Below are 22,815 nucleotides of genomic sequence, written 5' to 3' on the forward strand. Positions count from 1 at the left end.
TGTTTGTTTGGTTTTCTGTTTGTGTATGTATGAGTATGTGCATATGCAAAATAAAGCAAAACAGATGCTTTATTTAGTATGCAGATGCCAGACTCTGCATCTAATATACAGTGGTGTGAAAAACTATTTGCCCCCTTCTTGATTTCTTATTCTTTTGCATGTTTGTCACACTTAAATTTTCTGCTCTTTAAAAAACGTTGACTATTAGTCAAAGATAACATAATTAAACACAAAATGCAGTTTTAAAATGATAGTTTTTATTATTTAGGGCGAAAAAAAACCAAACCTACATGGCCCTGTATGAAAAAGTGATTTCCCCCCTTGTTAAAAAAAAAACTTAACTGTGGTTTATCACACCTGAGTTCAATTTCTGTAGTCACCCCCAGGCCTGATTACTGCCACACCTGTTTCAATCAAGAAATCACTTAAATAGGAGCTACCTGACACAGAGAAGTAGACCAAAAGCACCTCAAAAGCTAGACATCATGCCAAGATCCAAAGAAATTCAGGAACAAATGATAACAAAAGTAATTGAGATCTATCAGTCTGGTAAAGGTTATAAAGGCCATTTCTAAAGCTTTGGGACTCCAGCGAACCACAGTGAGAGCCATTATCCACAAATGGCAAACACATGGAACAGTGGTGAACCTTCCCAGGAGTGGCCGGCCGACCAAAATTACCCCAAGAGCGCAGAGACAACTCATCCGAGAGGCCACAAAAGACCCCATCTAAAGAACTGCAGGCCTCACTTGCCTCAATTAAGGTCAGTGTTCACGACTTCACCATAAGAAAGAGACTGGGCAAAAACAGCCTGCATGGCAGATTTCCAAGGCGCAAACCACTTTTAAGCAAAAAGAACATTAAGGCTCATCTCAATTTTGCTAAAAACCATCTCAATGATTGCCAAGATTTTTGGGAAAATACCTTGTGGACCGACGAGACAAAAGTTGAACTTTTTGGAAGGTGCGTGTCCCGTTACATCTGGCTTAAAAGTAACACAGCATTTCAGAAAAAGAACATTTACATTTAGGCATTTGGCAGACGCTCTTATCCAGAGCGACTTACAAAAAGTGCTTTAATGTTTACAACATTGGATACATACTTACACTGGGTTAACTAGGTTAATAACTAAGTACCATTAGTCCAACACATCTGAGAAGAGGTTTTTTTTTTTTTTTTTTTTTTCGTGGGGGGTTAGTCCAAGTACTGGAGAAACAGATGCGTCTTGAGTCGTCGTTTAAAGATAGTCAAAGTCTCTGATGTACGGACATCTAGAGGAAGTTCATTCCACCACCTAGGTGCCAGAACAGAAAAGAGCCTGGATGAATGCCCCCCTCGATCCCTGAGAGATGGTGGGATGAGGCGAACAGTGCTGGAGGATCAGAGGGAACGTGGTGCAGTTCGTGGTGTAATTAGCGCAGAGAGGTAAATAGGTGCTGGGCCATTTTTAGCTTTGTAGGCAAGCATCAGTGTTTTGAATTTGATGCGGGCAGCTACAGGAAGCCAGTGCAGGGAGCGGAGGAGTGGGGTGGTGTGGGAGAACTTGGGAAGGTTAAAAACGAGTCGTGCTGCTGCATTCTGGATCAGTTGCAGAGGACGAATCGTGGACAAAGGCAGGCCTGCCAGGAGTGAGTTGCAGTAGTCCAGTCTTGAAATAACAAGGGACTGAACAAGCACCTGAGTAGCCTGTAAAGAAAGAAATGGGCGAATTCTTCTGATATTGTAAAGAAGAAATCGACAAGAGCGAGTAAGGTTAGCGATGTGTGGGGAAAATGACAGATGATTGTCCACGGTTACCCCAAGATTGCGGGCAGTGGTTGAGGGAGTGATTTGGTTGTTGTTCATGGATATCACAAGGTCTTGACCTGGAGATGAGTCACAAGGGATAAACAACAGTTCGGTTTTACTGAGATTGAGCTTCAGCTGATGAGCAGCCATCCAAAATGAGATGTCTGCCAGACATGCTGAGATCCGGGTGGAAACCTGAGTGTCAGAGGGAGGAAAGGAGAGAACAAGTTGGGTGTCGTCTGCATAACAGTGGTATGAGAATCCATGCGATGATATGACCTTACCAAGAGACCGGGTATAGAGGGGACCGGGTATAGAACATCATACCAACAGTAAAATATGGTGGTGGTAGTGTGATGGTCTGGGGTCTGGGGTTGTTTTGCTGCTTCAGGACCTGGAAGGCTTGCTGTGATAGATGGAACCATGAATTCTACTGTCTACCAAAAAATCCTGAAGGAGAATGTCCGGCCATCTGTTCGTCAACTCAAGCTGAAGCGATCTTGGGTGCTGCAGCAGGACAATGACCCAAAACACACCAGCAAATCCACCTCTGAATGGCTGAAGAAAAACAAAATAAAGACTTTGGAGTGGCCTAGTCAAAGTCCTGAATGAATCCTATTGAGATGTTGTGGCATGACCTTAAAAAGGCGGTTCATGCTAGAAAACCCTCAAATAAAGCTGAATTACAACAATTCTGCAAAGATGATTAGGCCAAAATTCCTCCAGAGCGCTGTAAAAGACTCGTTGCAAGTTATCGCAAACACTTGATTGCAGTTATTGCTGCTAAGGGTGGCCCAACCAGTAATTAGGTTCAGGGGGCAATTACTTTTTCACACAGGGCCATGTAGGTTTTGATTTTTTTTCTCCCTAAATAATAAAAAACATCATTTAAAAACTGCATTTTGTGTTTACTTGTGTTATCTTTGACTAATAGTTAAATGTGTTTGATGATCAGAAACATTTTGTGTGACAAACATGCAAAAGAAATCAGAAAGGGGACAAATAGTTTTTCACACCACTGTAAGTGGATGGTGTAAATAATTGTAAAATGTTTGACATATGCAATACAGTTAATGATTGAAATAATTAAAGGTGTCATTCATTAATTTTATATTTATAAAATTTACATTAATATTTATAATATTTAACAGACCTTAACAGTTAAACATTTGAAAGTGATTCAGTTAGTTGCTAGGTAAACTTGTATTTTGTCTGTTTATGCCGTGGTTGCTGGTCTTATAATTTAGTCACCCATTAAAGTCAGTGGGTGGGCTTTAATGCAGATCTACTCAAATTAAGTGCTGTGGTCTGCAGCTGTTTTCTAAACTGCTCCGTTACAGATTCTTCCAGCACCTTAAAGCAGAAAATCTGAATAACCGAACACATTTATGAACATAAAAACCTACCCCTGCCACAGACGAGAAGTCCATTTAGAGTTATCAGCCTAATAAATGACCAATTAACAGCACCTCAGATTAGAGGCGTTATGAAGTCTTTACAGAGCAGAAGTAGCAGAAACATCTCACCATTAACTGTTCAAAGGAGATTAATGCATTTTTTTGGACGCCTTCAGCATTCCTTTACAATGTAGAAAGAACTAAAAATCAGGAAAGTGTTCTAAAACTTTTGAACGGTAGTATATATATATATATATATATATATATATATATACATACATACATACATACATACATACATACAAATCTAATGTGTTAAGCTTCACCTTTTGTGGATTCATAAATTTTAAAAGTAAGTTACTCCTATTGAGGAGGTTCAATGTGTAAAAGAGGAAAACCATTTCAGGAGATTTTTATGACCTAAATTCCACCTTTTTTGTAAAATGACCTGTAGACGATGAGAAAATGAGGGAGTCACATGACGTAGAATTCAGCTGCGTGTGTCGCTGGGTTAGTTTGCTAGGTTTGTGTGCAGCACTGTCTTCATTTCCCCACATGATGTCGCCATTTACACTTGACTGAAATAACAGCGGGCCAGACCCTGCTCCCCGGAGTTTGTTTACATTCAGTATTTGTACATCCAGTCGTTTTCGAGTCTAATTATTGCGCAAATAGGATAAAAAATATAAAAACAAATAAAATTCCGGTACTTTAAATATTCATATAACGCCTTAGTATAGAGAGTAGCTCCTATCTCGTATAGCTTCTTAGAACATAAGTGTATGATATCCACTACGAATAGTTTTAGTTTCACTAATATAATATTTACGAGCATATTACGAATTGCACCTAATTTGTTATCATGGTTCAGTGTTTGAACTCAATAAATGGTATGATGTGAAATATGGCATTCCACAAAGACTTTGGATTCGCTCTCTAAACGCTCTGCTGCTAATCTCAGCTGGAAAGCAGTTCAGCGCGTCATCTACTGCCGCGTGTGAACTCGAAACACAGACGCACCTGCGCGACACGATCCTGACCTAATTCATGATTGGTCGCTTTGCGCGGGGCGGGGCTTAAGAGCATAAACCGAAAACGTGATTCGTTCTCGTTGCTTTCCAGCAGAAACCCGATCGTACCTGACACTATCCGATGTCTACGGCCAGCTGTTGGTCAATGGTTCTGTCCGCCATCGGGTTGTAACGAAGCTAGTAAGGATAACACTTATACACGTACCGCGCCATAACGTTTGTCAAAGAGCACGGGGCTCCTTAGATACATTAAGCGGTAAGCACAATTTAAACGTTAATCCAGAACAGCGATTTCCTTCTTCTAGCCACATCGACACTGGGATTAGAGCAGGCGCGGCGGACAGACGGCGATATTCGTTCACGGAACCTGCTGAATCTGTGGATTCCACCAGAAGGAACGTTACCTTCAATGGGTGAGTTGGAGGGGAAAAGATACCCGCATAACTAAAGCACATTTTGATACATTAACACAACGTATGGACTTGCGCGTATGAAACCCCCCCAAAATACAGAAGGTGCCATTTGCACGCTTGTCACTATCGCGCCTGCGCCATTGCTTTGAAAACATCCTTCAGTACGAGATGCTGTTCATTATGTCAGTACTCGGGTAAGAGGATGGTGTTTCGAGCTTACAACAGCCTTCGTTATCACCAAGCAATCTGTCTGTTTTTATTATTACTCACGGGGTGTGTGTTTTGATCGCGCTTGACGCTAGCGGCTCCACTTTAAATCAAAACGTTTTGAAATCTGTGTTGTCAGCAGTGCAGTAGAGTATATGTAGTGCAGTGAAAACCCGCCGCATACATTTTATTATATATATATATATATATATATATATATATTGGTTTGGTTTCATTTTATGGACAAAGGCAACTATTTCCTGGTAAAAAAAAAAAAGAAAAAGGGAACCTGTATTGTTGATTATACCTGGCAATAGACTCAGGGAAGTACCTGTCTTTACGTGTGGCTTCCACTTTCATATTTAAACAGATTACCTGGTGAACACAAACAAACAAACAAACGAAACAAACTGTGCTATTCTGTACCTTTGCTTTGGGTTGTCGTGCTGTCTTAAAGGCACAACATTTAAGGCTAACTCGAACTCTGGTCAAAGTGTCAAGTGGCCACCAATTATTAGAAAAATGACAAACAATTTGTTGATGTCTCAGCTTTTATCTGAAAGGTAAAACATGTATGTAAAGATCTCACATAAAGAAAGATTTTTGTTCAAAGTCTTTCAAATTTTTTTAGTCTTATATGTGTATTTTCCCAAACAGTTTATAAAAAAAATAAATGTATACTAAAAATAAAAAAGGTAAATGTTTTGCTTTGACTCCAGCCTACACCAGTGTCAAATTGAAATCACAAGCATGTTATTATTAGTATTATTACTATATAGATTATTGGTTTATTGTTTGATTTTTGTCTCCCTATGGAATAACACAGACAAATCATTTGCTTCAGTTGTGGTCCACAAAACAATATACACATACAACACGTATTTTAATTAAATTGTTATTGAATCGGACAACAGCGTTTAATTAGCCACTTCTGTGTCTTTACGTCAAAGACGCATATTAAAGGTATGCCACCCCAATGACCAGGAAAGATGAGTACTTTGTCGTGTGTAGTACACATGTAGTAGTGCACAAGGGTAACATCTGTAATTACAATGCTTAATGCATGCAAGTCTACACACACTGATCAGCCATGACATTACAACAACAACAACGAAAAACATTATGCATTATAATTGTGTATAGGTTCCCCTTGTGGCTCTGGCTTTTTGGGGCATGACTCCACAAGATCTCTGGTTGTGTTCTGTTGTGTCTTTGCTTGCTGGTCCCTGTGCACAGTAGGCTGTGGTGGTTGTTCTTGGCACATTTGTCTTATGGCCAATGTTTATTTATTTATTTATTTTTTGGCAGTTTGTGCTGCATTGGATTTTCTGTGGGATCTAACCAGACAGGCTGTCCTTTGGTCTCCACAGGCATAAATGAGCCTTTGGGCGCCCATGATCATGGCAACAGTTTCTTGGCATATACTGTGTAATGTGTGGGTGTGTGTGTCCACTCGTCACAGAGCCCTATGTTTTTAGGCATTTTACACTGTGATCAAAATAAATGCAAAGACAGGATTTCATTCCCTGTTAGAAACATGCTTTTAATAAAATACACACACATTTAAAACACGTTTTATGCACTGGTGTGTGTATCCCATTCTATATCCATTAAATCAGTAACCCCTGCACAAGGACAATATTTGGTGTGTGAAACAAGGGATTGTACACCCGGCATAATGCTTTCCCTTTTATGCTGTTTGGGATTTGTCCCCTGGCACGGTTAATTCACTGAGGCTATTCAGATGCGAAATAAGTGAAGACAATAATAGAAAATAATGAGATTTATAGGATTGTCCACCACCTCCATGGTTTATTCTCTTCACCTTTTTTACTGGTAAGAATTTTAAAATATTTTTACCCTTATTAAATACACCAACTATGGGTGCTAACGGTCGTTTGCCAGCTCCTCTAGTCACAGGTAGTTCAGCCAGGCACAGATATATATTAACAATAAACAATGTATATATTGGCAATAAACAAACCAATCATATAAATTATCATTGTATTGTAAACTCTCATATATTATAGTGTCATTATAAGTATTATAGCTATGATGTCGCATGGAGGTGATCAGCCTATGGCAATGCTGTGTGGTTTTGAAGACTAGGTTGCTTTAATAGCAGCCTTTAGCTCATCTGTGCTAACGAAATCAGCATTTTTAAGCTTGTTAGCAGACAGAAGCATGAAGTGCTCTAAAATCTTTTAGATTGCCATGGTGACCTGTTAGATTGACTTGATAGAACACAGTGGACCAACATAGTCCACTTAATTTTCAAATAAAATGCAAAATTAAATTTTATCTAAAAAATGACCTTTGAGCAATGGTCCAGTTTTAGCCTATTTATTAGCCCAGTCATCAGCCCAGGTAAGACATTCTGACATTGTCTTTGGTTCAGAAGTAGCTTGATACTATAGCCCAATCCCAATTCTACCTCTTATCCCTACACCCCTGGGTAGGGGTAAGGGGATGGGCCAGATAGCCCTCCAAACGAAGATTTTTCAGGACCTCACTTCAAACGAAGGGCTAAGCGAAATTTTCAACATGGCTGCTCACTCGAGCAAGCAGACCCATAAATGTAACTAATTTTTGCCATTAAGAAGGATTTTTACGACAAGTTTTCATTATATGTATATTACCTTTAGTCTTGTGTTTGTGTTTATGGTGATGTCCTGTAAAGAAACGTTTGCAAAAAAAATCGCTAAAGTTTGCTAGCAGATAGCACTGATTGCACGATATTACAAAAATATATTTTTATGTCATATACACGTTACTGCATGCTACAAACAAATATGAAAGTTCAGTAGCACGGCAGTTTGCCGAGCATTTGATAACGCATTGTTTGTTTTGCTTACGGCCATATGTGTACATGTAAATGAATGGATACGTATGATGACGTATAACAGTGTAGTGGTGTCCCATTTCTTAGGGGAAATATTTTAACCCTTCCCCTTTCCAGACAAGGGGAAGGGGCGAGGGGTAGGGGAAGAGGTAGAAAATAGAATTGGGATTGGGCTTAAGACTGCCACAGTTTCAGCCCATTCTCATTCAAGATGTCCCTGTCTGGTGGCTCTTGACTCCAGCCTCACTCCTCTTCCCCCCACCCCCCCCCCCCCCACCCCGAAATTCTTGAATCATCTTTTCATGTCAATGTTCTTAAGGCTGCATCATCTCTGTAAGTTATCCCTGTTGCTTGTTCACCTTTTCCTACCAGTCCTACATTTTTCTTTCCAGTCACTTTTCCATAACCATGCTTCAATACAGCACTCTAGAAAGAGCCAGCTCTTTCAGGTATGGCCTTCTGTAGCTTGTAGCGCATCTTTCATGTCAGTGGTATTTGCCGTGCATGTGCTGAATTAGGACGAGAGATGCACAGTATTTATACTGTATGAATAATAAATTACTTGAACTTGAAATGAACTATTTAAATAATTTGAGGTAATGGATTAATTTTGCTCACATTGTGAAAGAGTGGTTCAGGAAGCATGAGACATCAATTGGCCAGAGACATTGATCCCATTGAAAATCTTTGTAATGTCCTGGAAAAGGCTTCATGTAGCGGTCCAACTCTCCCATCATCAAATCGCTGAACGAAATAAATTCCAGTGAAATATTAGTTTGTGACTTTTTTTTTTTTTTTTTTTTTGGCAGAGCAACGTTTATGTATAAGTACATGTATAAATGTATATAGTAAATGTTTAAACATGTTTTTTTTTTATTTGAATTTTTTTCATTAGAATGAGGGAGAAATGGGATTGAAGTGAATTTAAGCATGAGTAATGCACTATGTCTCAAAGCTAATCATCTCAAACTATGTTTTAAACGTGACTGTTCACTGTAATCAAAAGGCCTCCGCACAGACAGACCTACATATGTTAACCAAGTGTTTAGGACCTCTGCCTCTCACCTCTTGGGTGTTTTGGATCTCGCTGCTGGTCTGGATGTTTTGAGATGCCATGCACCATTGCTTGATGGGTTTTCTTCTTTGGATTTAGTTTTTCCCCCAAAATCCAAAGATCCAAAGACATATGGTCATATGAGTGTGTGCGCGAGAGTGTGTGCGCGAGAGTGTGTGCGCGAGAGTGTGTGCGCGAGAGTGTGTGCGCGAGAGTGTGTGCGCGAGAGTGTGTGCGCGAGAGTGTGTGCGTGTGCGTACCCTGTGATGGGTTGGCATCCATGTATTACAGTACACATGCACTATCTGACCAAAAGAAAAGAAGTGTCAATTGCTGAGCATTGCATCAAGCAAAGAAAACAATGAAGGAGATTTGATATATGAACATTTTTTCATGACATGCTGTTCATTAAAAATACTGAGGCTGGTAACTATAACTCGATCCTTGAATACCTTCAGAAACAGAATATCCCATCGTGTTTTATTCCATACTTAAATTTTATACAAATGTGCAGCATTACAGCAGGTAGCATTGTTGCTTCACAGCACACACATACAAAAAAGAAATAACCCCAGGACATTTGCATGATCTGTTTTCTATCTGCTTACTTGCCTTTCACAATAATGATATGTCACTGTGTGGTTTAATTAATCTCATCAGACTCAGCGTGCTGATTTTAGTTTGTGAGCTTTACAGTAGGTAGGCTACTGCATGGGAGTAGTATCGCCCACTTGGAAGTATTAGGTTTTCTGTGATTGGGCTCTCAACCTAGTTAGTGTGATCACGAATTTCCAATGCTTGAGGGTAACCCAAGATATTTTCTGTGTTGCTATTTCGTATCGTTCGTGATATACTGAGAGTTTTGTGGTTTCTTTTTGATTTTTCGGGCAGGGCACAGGAGTGGAGTTTAGCGTGGGCGCCATACAGGCTAGAGCCCCTGCTGATGAGGTTGAGAGTTTTTAATAAACATGAATGCAAAGCATATGAATAAATATTCAACATTTAAAAAAAAAATTTCATTGAATATATTCAACTGGGAAAAATCAATATTAATTAATTGAATGCCTCTGCCAAGATCACCATGGTCCACAACTGCTGACATAAATCTTGAATTTTTTTAAACGTGCCTTACAAAATCTTTTTAATTCAACTTACAGAATTCAATTCCCTTTTAATACACTCTAGTTGTCACTCTCTATATTTCTCTGGAGCAAAAAGAAAACCACACTTAAATGGTTCCTCATATTGACCATTTTAACATGCTTGTACAGTATTGAGATGCATTTTGTATCTCTTCTGTTGCTATGCCATCTGTTTCACCTACACCATCCATTAGTGGAAACACAAAAACATTAGATTGCTGCTGCCTCATTAGTAATTCGATCGTGGAGGATTTTGACATATATTTGTTCAACACATTTTAATAGTCTCTGACATAGCAGCATTGCTGGGGATTGTTAAACTTGGTGATGATGTTATATCAATTTAATTGTATTTAAATCAGGCCCGGATGAAATGCCTGGCACAGGAGATTACAGCACAGCGCACAGGATCGATGCCTGGGAAGACGCAGGAGGAGCCCGGTCCGGATAAACCCCACAGAGCCCAGAACCTCCAAGTGCCAAACACTCCAGGTCCAGGCAGAGTACTCCTACATATCAAGTGGCCTCCAGCAAAGCAGCACAAGCTGTGGCACCAGTTTGATGAGGATACATCTAAAATCATCAATGTAACAGCAAAGGGTGATGTGGAAGGACGACTTCTTAATCTGACCACAATTATCACAAGTTTCGCGCCTGAGAGGTTCGTCGTAGAGGAGCCTAAGTTGAGTAAACGTACCTATACCAGGACCGCGGGCAAGCAGGACTGGGAGCAATCCCAAAGCCACAGTACAACAAGGTGCAGGCGAGCAGGTGTCGAGGAGGTGAGGACCAGCAGGGCGGTGAGCATGCGGCAACAAGGGGCATGGACGAGGTGGGAAGGAGTGCTGGAGAGGAAGATCACTTGGAACGACATCTTGAAGGCAAAGCGTATTAAGTTCTTGGTCCAAGCTGTGGACGACGTGCTCCCCAGCCCAACGAACCTGCATGTTTGGGGCAAAAGTGAAGTTCCAATGTGTCCACTCTGTTCTGGACGAGGGTCCCTGAAGCATATTCTGAGTAGCTGCCCATCTGCCCTTGGAGAGGGACGATACCGTTGGCGGCACGATCAGGTCCTGAAGTGTATAGCAGAGACCATTTCACATGCAGTGGCCAACAACAAATATGTTGGCAGCCAGAGGAAAATTGTCCTCGTAAGAGCTGGTGAGCGGGCGCAAGGAAAGCAAAAATCAACCAGCCCCCTTTCATCTTCAGCAGACTGGGAGCTGCGGGTTGACCTGGACAGGCAGCTCAAGTTCCCAGAATTTGTAACATCAACCTCGTTGAGAGCCGATATGGTTTTAACATCTGCATCGTCCAAGCAAGTCCTTTTGTTGGAACTGATAGTCCCATGGGAGGACCGCATGGAAGAGGCAAATAAGCGGCTCAAGTACCAGGAGCTCATTGAGGACTACCGAAGGAAGGGCTAGAAGGCTTGCTGTGAGCCTATAGAAGTAGGGTGCAGAGGCTTTGCCGCTCAATCCCTGTGTAAGATCTTTGCCAGGCTTGGAATCACAGGAGCTGCAAAGAGGAGAGCCATTAAGTTCATTACAGAAGCCGCAGAAAGAGCCTCGAGGTGGATTTGGATCAAGAGGTTCGCAAAGTGGGCCAGTGCTGCTGGGACACACGTTGGGGCGTGATCAGCCACGGCTGGGTCACCTGAGAGAGAGTGTCTGATGTTGTGAGACCTGAAACACCCGATGATCTCAGGAAACATCACTGATGATGTGTTCCAGCGCATCCAGATTAAGAGAAAGAGAGAGAAAGAGATCATTAGCAGGGTGTTTCACCCAACGGAAGTCAGTGGTTTTTGTTCTCTGCACCATTTTGTGCAAAGTTTGTATAGCCTGTGAAAATCTCAGCAGATCAGAATTTTCTGAAAAACTCCAACCAGTCCATCTGGCACTGATAACCATGCCACAGTTAAACTTACAGAAATCAAACATTTCCCCCAATTGACATTTAATGGGAACACTGAAGCTCATATCCTGTGTCTGCATATTTTCTTAAAATAAATAAATACATTTATTGAATTTAGCCACTTCCATTAGTTAATAAATTATGTTTAGAGAACCACATGAACGTACAGGTAATTCTAATAATATGAATAGTGCATATATATGTAGTTTAAAACTCTGCACATTTATATTGTATAGCAAAAACTGTTAGATTTGATTTACTTCCAATACATTAACAATTTTTTGTTGTAGTTGAACAGAGAGTGGTGAGGGATGCAAAAATTATTTTTAAATAGTAGATAATTATGATAGTAAATAATGCAAGGAAATAAAGGTAATCTTGTATAAATATAATAGTCTTATAAAACAAATAAACTATAATGTTAGAATTTTAGAACAGGAAATCTCCAAATGTCAAACCAAAGGACATCTAATGTCCATTCCTTGTATTTCTTGGCCCAAGCAAGTCTCTTCCGCTTGTTGTTCTTCTGAATTAATGCTTTCTTCGACCATAAAAGTCTGACTTACGCAGTCTCCTCTGAACAGTGGATGTTAAAACGTCGGCTATTGACCTGAAAAGCATTTATGTGGGCTCTAATCTGAGGTACTGTTAATCCGCGGTTTTAATAAACTTATCCTCTGCAACAGAGGTAGCTCTTGGTCTTTATTTTCAGGGACGTGCCACATAAGAGTTAGTTTCATTATAGTGTTTAATTGTTTTGGTGACTGAACCTGGGTATACATTTAGAGTTCTTGAGATTTTTCAGAGTTACTGACCTTCATTCAAGTGATGACCTGTTTTTTTTTCTAAATCATATCTTTTTGTACACTAGTTTTAGCCCTAATGGGGCTATTAACTCCGTACCCAGCCTTCCCCTGCACAAGACAGCTGATGGTCTAAAGCACATTAAGAAGGCAAGAAATATCACAAATGACACAGATTGTTTCAGACATTTTTAAAATTATTATTTATTTTAAACTAGGCTGAAACGGTTCCCCGAGTAATTCAATTAATTCGATTACAAAAAATGATCGAGGCAAAATCTTTCGCCTCAAAGCTCCTTTTAATTAATTTTAAAAGCTTGCGGTACGTTTTTGCGCAATTAAAAGGAGCTTTGAGGCGAAAGATTTTGCCTCAATCATTTTTTGTAATCGAATTCTGGATGCAAGCTGCCAATAAACACCAACGAAGAAGAAGCGCTTACGTCACCCAAAAAGCGGAAGGAGACGCAAACAGTTAGCTGTGTATTGATTGAATGGAGCGTTCTGGTGTGGGCTACAAAATAGAACGGATCATTGGATGGAAATTGTCAGCTAGCCAAGAGATAAAGAAACCAGCAAGGGAAAACGACAGAAATTGCTTATTTGTTATGCCTGAGCTGTAGATTTGGAAACTTTTAGTTCTAAAAGTTAAGTTGCACAACTTAGTGTTTGTGTATAATTATTTATTTTAATCTGTGCCTTAGTTTTTTTTGATACTTAGTCATTTGAAATACCTTTTTCTTTAGTTTTTGCATCTGTAAAAAGGCTTTAAAATCAGAATGTATGGCACTGTAATGCACTTAATTCATCACTGTCAACCCTCACCTACGTGGTTTCGCACGGTGCCCGGAAGTACGCTTTATCATGATTTACCGAGAGTTTTGGTGCTGCGATTACATTTCCATCTTTTCATAATGTAACATGTTTAATTTTTTTGCGGCCCTCGCAGAAGCTTGCAGACCTTACAGAACTTCGCGGAACGTCAGCGGAACGTCGGTGGGCAATCGCGACAGGTCACCGTGAGTCAAACCGCATGAGTGAGATAGGGGTATAAAGATATTCCTTATAGAGCTGTAATCGGGCCTTAAAAGTTAGGCCCGACAGGGCCTATGACCCGACAAGTACATTTTGATTAACAGCCTTTTAAAAGCCTGAACCCGTTTATAGCTCGACATTATTCATTATTCAATACCCGTTTTGCTGTCGTACTTTAACAGAATGTCGCACTTTTTGCATTTCACATAACCCACTGGCGCATTATTCCCATTATGTACATGGTCAAAACTTTCCCACACCGCAGACTTGCTTTAGTTGCTGGTGCAACCAAAACGTAATTGCTAGTGGAAGCCTCTGTTTAACCTCCTCAGCATCCCATTTCGCATTTCTCTCGCGCTAATCAAAATGCATCACATGGCCGCTCATTTGCTGCGCAAGCCCGAGCCTGGCCCGAGCCTGGCCCAAGCCCGGCCCTAGCCTGTGTAAAATTATTTTAATTACGCCCGAACCCGTCGCGTCCTGTCGGGTCCTGTCCGGTTCGGGCAAAGATCATCAGCTCTAATTCCTTGTATTGCGAATATTGACAATTTTTATTTTTGATAAAATGTTGTATGTATTTAAAAAAATAAAGTAGTTTTTTTTAAAAAGAAAACCAATTAATCTTTGTTTCTCTTATATACACCCACCTAAAGGATTATTAGAAACACCATACTAATACAGTGTTTGACCCCCTTTCGCCTTCAGAACTGCCTTAATTCTACGTGGGATTGATTCAACAAGGTGCTGAAAGCATTCTTTAGAAATGTTGGCCCATATTGATAGGATAGCATCTTGCAGTTGATGGAGATTTGTGGGATGCACATCCAGGGCACGAAGCACCCGTTCCACCACATCCCAAAGATGCTCTATTGGGTTGAGATCTGGTGACTGTGGAGGCCATTTTAGTACAGTGAACTCTGTCATGTTCAAGAAACCAATTTAAAATGATTCGAGCTTTATGACGTGGTGCATTATCCTGCTGGAAGTAGCCATTAGAGGATGGGTACATGGTGGTTATAAAGGGATGGACATGGTCAGAAACAATGCTCAGGTAGCCCGTGGCACTTAAACGATGCCCAATTGGCACTAAGGGGCCTAAAGTGTGCCAAGAAAACATCCCCCACACCATTACACCACCACCTCAAGGTTGTGCGTGTTGTGGCTTCACAAATGCTTTGCTGCATACCTCGGTTGTAACAAGTGGTTATTTTAGTCAAAGTTGCTCTTCTATCAGCTTGAATCAGTCGGCCCCTTCTCCTCTGACCTCTAGCATCAACAAGGCATTTTCGCCCACAGGACTGCCGCATACTGGATGTTTTTCCCTTTTCACACCATTCTTTGTAAACTCTAGAAATGGTTGTGCGTGAAAATCCCAGTAACAAAGCAGATTGTGAAATACTCAAACCGGCCCGTCTGGCACCAACATCCATGCCACGCTCAATATTAAATCACCTTTTTTCCCATTTTGACATTTAGTTTGGAGTTCAGGAGATTGTCATGCCCAGGACCACACCTCTAAATGCATTGAAGCAACTGCCATGTAATTGGTTGATTAGATAATTGTATTAATAAGAAATTGAACAGGTTCCTAATAATCCTTTAGATGAGTGTAATTTACATTGCTGTTTAATACAGCAAAAACAAAAAAAACTGTGGCATTGTTTAAGGCCGTTGTTCTGCTAACGTGAAATTTCACCCAAGCATTAAAAAAAAAAAAAAAAAGTTCTCATGCTCTTTACTCTGTTACTATTCTAACTTGAGTAATGACAAGAATCCATATTTCATTGTATTTCATGGTATGGTTTATTTAATGTATGGCCTACGTTAGGTTTGTGCCAAAAAAATCAACCTTAGTCTTCATTGGGACACTCTTCCACTTTGTGGCTTATCAGAAGCAATGATTTCTTTCTATATAGCAACCTTTCCATATAGTTCTTAATTTTGCAAAGCTCTTGTTGTCTTGGGCTCCTCTATTTTTGCCAGCCTCAACTACTTTAACTTTTTCAGAATTACTTTTTTTACCTCAGTGTGGTTGTCCTCACCAATCTCTGTCTTGGTTTAGTCCTGGGTTCTGAGGGATGGCTTTGTCTACAGTAGTGTTTTGGTGATGCAGCATCTACTTACAGCTATTGAGTAACCTTATCTATTGATCACCCTATATTTTACTTCCTTAGAAAACTCCTTAGTCTTCATCTTCACTGCTTCACGCTGAAAAGAAAAGTCTCTGAAATGGCTGTTTAGCTAAGGATTTGTTCAGACCTTGGGAGTTGGTTTATTATCTCAAAGGTTGTGGCCCAATCACTGCCCTTGTTTAGACTGAAGCATCTGGATCCTGGAAGGTTGAATACTAAGACAAGCAGGTTTTTTTTTTCAATTTATATTGATTTTCTTGCAATGTCTCGCTAACCAATAATTAATTCTGACTTTCTGGCAAGCTTTCTATACAAACAAACCAAAGAAATTGAGGGGACAAAGTAGTGCTCCCGTATATTTTGTATATTTCTCTATATATTTATGATCAGTTGCATCTTTGTTCCATTGGTCATTTGTGAGGCCGTTTTAATTTATCTCAAACAGATTGTTGGACAGATTTATGATCACTTGCAACAAAACACATTTGTTAAGTGGCTGATTTCCAAATTAACCCGGATGCATGCATTTTTCCACAATTTTTTTTATTGCACTACTTTCATTTCAGTAGTGAAGACAGCTGTATTTTTCCTTTGTTTGGAGCATGGGTAATGGAAATTGTGCACCTGCTTTTTGAAACAATACTCCTTGTAAGAAACAATACGCAATGCTCTTTTATTTTGTGAAGTCATGCACTGCAATTATTATTTCAGTAGACAACTAAAGCATTCCAATGCAGTCTTTGTGTAAAAGAAAATAATCAAGCATACACAAAGCTCTTTTTTACTTTGTTTTTTTTTTTTTTTAGCAATATTATAAATATCTGGTAATTTTTTTAGTACTCGTCAACAGAGAAAACAGTCAGTTTTGCATGTGAATTGTAAATGTTACATTGGCATTGCAGATTATTTAGGCATAGAATAAACACTGAAGTTCTTTAATAACTTGATGTTTTAATAACAATCTATAAATAGTTTCTCCACTGTGTGAGTTCATGTATTGTCCCATTAAAGTCATAATTCGCAATGTGTAGTCACATGACACCACCCTGTCCAGTCTGCGACATGAAAGCAGCACAGAAGAGAACTCTTTCATTAGAAAACAATATTTATAGCTTTAATACTTAAACATATTTGTAATACAAACCCTGTTAGTATTGGAGCACAAAACAAAACAAAACAAAAAAATTTAAATTTTTCATTAAGTAAAATCGTTGAACTGTGATACTGATTTGAGTTCTTATCACCTATCAATAACATGACTTCTCTTTCACTTATGGTGCAGGTTAAGCTTCAGGCAGACACTGTATCTAAGTACTTAAAGTTTTATAAAAGTTTGTCCAGCGAGTTTTCTCTGATGCTGTGATAAAATCTGGCTGGACAGACATGCAGACAGACATTTTTCTGAGACTGGTTTCGAGTCCTCCGATGTATGAAATGTAAAAATATTGTTAAAAGAATGAGTTCTAATCAATATACTGACAAAACATTTCTTTTATTTATATAGATAATAAAATTATGTTGTAATTTTACAACATAATTACCGAAGGGTATTTTACATGCCCTCATAGCGGAAAGGTTTGCTTTAACGAACTGTGGTTTATCTCATAGCGCCACAGTTTCTTAACATATGAGACAAACTGGTTTTAAACTTTCCGCAGGAAGAATAAACATACATTGATCCTTTCATTCATCACGTTCATCAGCTTTAATAGTTTTCTTCCCTTTTTATTTGGGTGTTGTGACGATGTTGTGTCATGCTTTCATTTCTATTTCTTGAGGATTTTGGCAGGTTGTATGTGCATTACTGTCATTTCTTTGTCTTTTGCATGCTCTGTCTATACAGTACATGCTAAACTATCATTTTGGCTGGCTATGTTGAATAATGCATATAGCCACGCCCACTTTAAAGAAAAAAGTGTAAAATTTGTAAAAAAAAAAAAAAAAAAAACCAAAGAATAACGCTAGATGCTGTGACGTAAGCTGGCCCCTTAACAGCTCATAAATTGACTTCTAATCAGCATTTCTATTTCATTAATGGGGCAGGCTGGACATACAGACTGGTTTTGGGTCAATGTATGTATGAAACCTTATCGCAAGTTCTGTCCAATGTACAGAGAAAACCTTTCTTTTATTTATATAGATATACAAATCTACATTATCTAATATGCAAAATACATTCTTTATCTGCAGACCTAATCTAAAATTTCCTGGTTTAATTACTAACACCTGAATAAATACTTTGGCATAATCTTCGAGTATATTTATTTAATAATATATTTATTTAATAATAAATCAAAGTAATAAAGCACAAATGCGTTTGGCCTAATAAATAATTTAGAGAACTATGTCAGTCCAGTCAATTTCCTAAAATGTCAGGGTGGTGTAACCAACGTACAGGGAGCCATTTTATGGATAATTTGTAAGACGACCATATGACAGGCAATTATTTTTTAAACAGGATCTCTGATTACCCAATAACTATTTTGGAAATATGAGATAAATTAACCTTTTTCGACATGACATGGAATGCTTAGGTTTACAGGTCAAATAGTATTATGTTGGAAAAACAATTTTAATTTATAATAATAATAATAATTTTAAGAGTCACACAGCAAAGCTATCTATTTATGTAATCATTTATATTTTCAGTAGTTTTGAATGCTAATCAAACTATTGGCAGCCCTACTAATTAAATATAATTCAAGTGTATTTTGTTATATTTATAACAAAATGCCAGTTTTTCTCTCGGGTTTATCGAAACACTGTCAGGCAAAGGTAAAATCATTTTCCTGCTTGGTCTTGTTATTATTTTATAAGCATGAAAATATAAAAGATCCTCCTTTTTTATCACAGATGCCAATTTCACACAAGGAAAAGTGGCTCATCACAGAGCAAAAAATAAATGCTGACCCTGATGCAGACCCCTGTTACCTTGCCAAAAGATATGAGAGACAGTTTTGTTAGATGTCTTTAAAGGTTATCCGAAGGAAATAAAAGTGAAATGTGGTAATAGAAAGAAATGCTATTTATTTTTTCTGCTTCATATGTAGTTATCACCAGAGGGAAAAAAAAAAAGGGGGGGGGGGGAAGGGTTGAGTATCTCAGCTTACCAAGAGAGAAAACAGTGCTTGCTGACGTTCACAATTTAACATCCATGAACAATATGTCAGCACATGCGCATATTCAGTGTGTATGTAATCTCAAGCTAATTGATGATCACGAATACGTCCAGCCAATTTTAGAGGGCCCACTGGAATGCTCAGTCACAGGAGTAAAAGAAAGTAAAAGGAGGAGCAAATATTACAGCTCTGCTTTAAGAGAAAGTGAAAGAGTGAGATTTGAAACGTGTAAACCTTAAAGGGAACTATAGGTGGCAAAGCGAATCTTATGAAAGATACAGAGTAAACCTGAGATGCAGAAGAGAGAACAAATAAAGGCAGCAAAAAGAACACTTATAAATGCTTAGGTTTGGAGAAATGCACAGTTTTATAATTCCAGACTGTAAACATGTTACATCTAAAGCCTGAATATTAAAACGCAGCGTTCAGTGTTTGGTGCTAACAGCTGGTCAACCGCTGCTTTGGCATGTCCTAATCATGTACAATGCTCATGTTAACTACGCATAAGTACAGTATGGTGTTGGAATTACAGTAGTTGCTGCAGACCTCATTGCCATTAATCAAAGCTCTTAGAATAAAATGTTCAGAGTTCAACAGGGCAAATGTCACTTTGGGAAAAGGCGTGACAATTTAATTGTTTGTTTTGTTTTTAAGGTGGCACATTTGACTCCTTTTTAACTGGAGATTTACTTCTATTTGGGTACTCTTCGATACTAGGAGTACTTGCCTTTGTCCTGGAGCACAGTGTAAGCAGAGCTTTCCAGAATGCCCCACATCTGTAGCATCTTATCAAATGCATTTTCTTTCACTTTGCTAATGTGCACACACCAAAAACTTTGTGTGACTCTATGTGGAGTGCAATACTCATCCATTCACTGGATTTAAACTGGTAAACATTTGGCAAATGATTGTACTGAGGGCTGAAATGTCTTGTTACACACAAAGTCATGCATTTATTTTTATTTCTTTTTTGCTCTTTCCTTAAGGGGTGGGGATTGGCTTTAGGGATTAATGGTTAAGAAATGTATCTTCTATTGCATGCTAATGTGCGTACTGTGGACATCATATACTATTACATACTTGGTGATTCTAATTACATAAACTACACAAACATGTTTTACCTTTAAAGGGAGAGAATTCTCCTATATTTAAAAGAAAATCTACACATTTAAAAAAAGGACATCAATTAGCCATAACTGTAAAATGTTTGAAAGGCAGGAATAAATATTAAAGAACATATAAGCTGTGGATGGGTGCTTTTGTCCCCCCCCCAATAACGTGATTAGTAAGGCTGAAATACCACTATTAATGTTACTGTTGTCATTGAACACACATCTGGGAGTGACTCTTTTTTTTCCATGCCCATAAAGATAGACTTACTTTATCACCCACTTTGAAATGGGAGAGAACTGGGACCTTGCATCGTTCTCTGCTGTAAAGTGGTATCAATGCAGTAGTAGCGAAACAGTTTTAATAGTACGAGTAGATGGGCGCAGTATGGAGTTGTTACCCAATACTGCCATCACCGCATACCTATTTTTAATGAGCTTACAGAAACTTGAAGATGTGTATAATTCTCCAGCTGAAATACCACTCAGATCATGCATTCTGACATGTCTCTAAATCCTCCTGTTTCAGTCCTGTCCCAGACAAGCTGTTTCAGTGTCTGTTGCTGCTTCTCACATTCCTTTGCAGAAGCATTTGTAACATGTTTGACCTTCCAGCGCTCCTGTTCTCATCATCATTACGCTGATGGACAGGTACACACACTGTGGAGTGTTTAGGAGTTTAGGAAGGATGTGTTTTGTTAAGTCATTTTGGTTTTGTTTGAATTGGGCTGACAAGCCTGAAGTATTCAAATAAGCTTGAAATAAACACAAAGTCAAGATCTCAGCCCAGCACATCTCCAGCAGGGTCCTCGTGACCATGATACTGTATGTCTGATGCTTACTAATATCCTCTATAGGCAACCCAGAGGCGTTCCAGAAGTTCTTTAAACATGCGGCAACAGCGTGGGGATTCCCGAAGAAGGAAAGGGTTCTGCGAATCCTCTGGGAAAACCCAGACTGTGGCCCAGCGTCTGCTGCCATGGAAACAGCTGTAGTTATACCACCGTCGAGAGTGTGGTTCTGCAGCATGTTGGCCAGACAAACTGCAAACACTTCTGGACACTGCAGCTCTTCAAGGTCAGCAGCACCGTTGATGACGCAGAAGAGAGAACAAAAAAGGCAGCAAAAAAAAACACTTATAAATGCTTAGGTTTGGAGAAATGCACAGTTTTATAATTCCAGACTGTAAACATGTTACATCTAAAGCCTGAATATTAAAACGCAGCGTTCAGTGTTTGGTGCTAACAGCTGGTCAACCGCTGCTTTGGCATGTCCTAATCATGTACAATGCTCATGTTAACTACGCATAAGTACAGTATGGTGTTGGAATTACAGTAGTTGCTGCAGACCTCATTGCCATTAATCAAAGCTCTTAGAATAAAATGTTCAGAGTTCAACAGGGCAAATGTCACTTTGGGAAAAGGCGTGACAATTTAATTGTTTGTTTTGTTTTTAAGGTGGCACATTTGACTCCTTTTTAACTGGAGATTTACTTCTATTTGGGTACTCTTCGATACTAGGAGTACTTGCCTTTGTCCTGGAGCACAGTGTAAGCAGAGCTTTCCAGAATGCCCCACATCTGTAGCATCTTATCAAATGCATTTTCTTTCACTTTGCTAATGTGCACACACCAAAAACTTTGTGTGACTCTATGTGGAGTGCAATACTCATCCATTCACTGCATTTAAACTGGTAAACATTTGGCAAATGATTGTACTGAGGGCTGAAATGTCTTGTTACACACAAAGTCATGCATTTATTTTTATTTCTTTTTTGCTCTTTCCTTAAGGGGTGGGGATTGGCTTTAGGGATTAATGGTTAAGAAATGTATCTTCTATTGCATGCTAATGTGCGTACTGTGGACATCATATACTATTACATACTTGGTGATTCTAATTACATAAACTACACAAACATGTTTTACCTTTAAAGGGAGAGAATTCTCCTATATTTAAAAGAAAATCTACACATTTAAAAAAAGGACATCAATTAGCCATAACTGTAAAATGTTTGAAAGGCAGGAATAAATATTAAAGAACATATAAGCTGTGGATGGGTGCTTTTGTCCCCCCCCCAATAACGTGATTAGTAAGGCTGAAATACCACTATTAATGTTACTGTTGTCATTGAACACACATCTGGGAGTGACTCTTTTTTTTCCATGCCCATAAAGATAGACTTACTTTATCACCCACTTTGAAATGGGAGAGAACTGGGACCTTGCATCGTTCTCTGCTGTAAAGTGGTATCAATGCAGTAGTAGCGAAACAGTTTTAATAGTACGAGTAGATGGGCGCAGTATGGAGTTGTTACCCAATACTGCCATCACCGCATACCTATTTTTAATGAGCTTACAGAAACTTGAAGATGTGTATAATTCTCCAGCTGAAATACCACTCAGATCATGCATTCTGACATGTCTCTAAATCCTCCTGTTTCAGTCCTGTCCCAGACAAGCTGTTTCAGTGTCTGTTGCTGCTTCTCACATTCCTTTGCAGAAGCATTTGTAACATGTTTGACCTTCCAGCGCTCCTGTTCTCATCATCATTACGCTGATGGACAGGTACACACACTGTGGAGTGTTTAGGAGTTTAGGAAGGATGTGTTTTGTTAAGTCATTTTGGTTTTGTTTGAATTGGGCTGACAAGCCTGAAGTATTCAAATAAGCTTGAAATAAACACAAAGTCAAGATCTCAGCCCAGCACATCTCCAGCAGGGTCCTCGTGACCATGATACTGTATGTCTGATGCTTACTAATATCCTCTATAGGCAACCCAGAGGCGTTCCAGAAGTTCTTTAAACATGCGGCAACAGCGTGGGGATTCCCGA

General features: G+C 39.2%; 1 protein-coding gene across 1 annotated transcript in view; it reads left to right on the forward strand.

Annotated features, from left to right (window-relative positions):
- The first annotated feature begins 4,333 nt into the window (after nt 1-4,333).
- ralgps1 (Ral GEF with PH domain and SH3 binding motif 1) overlaps nt 4,334-22,815 on the forward strand; it is a 120,215-nt gene continuing 101,733 nt past the window's right edge. Inside the window, exon 1 of the mRNA XM_053503553.1 lies at nt 4,334-4,629. The gene's annotated coding sequence lies outside the window, so the exon portion shown is untranslated. The remainder of the gene's footprint in view (nt 4,630-22,815) is intronic.

The sequence above is a fragment of the Clarias gariepinus genome, chromosome 9, assembly GCF_024256425.1.
Source record: "Clarias gariepinus isolate MV-2021 ecotype Netherlands chromosome 9, CGAR_prim_01v2, whole genome shotgun sequence".
Classification (NCBI taxonomy): Eukaryota; Metazoa; Chordata; class Actinopteri; order Siluriformes; family Clariidae; genus Clarias; species Clarias gariepinus.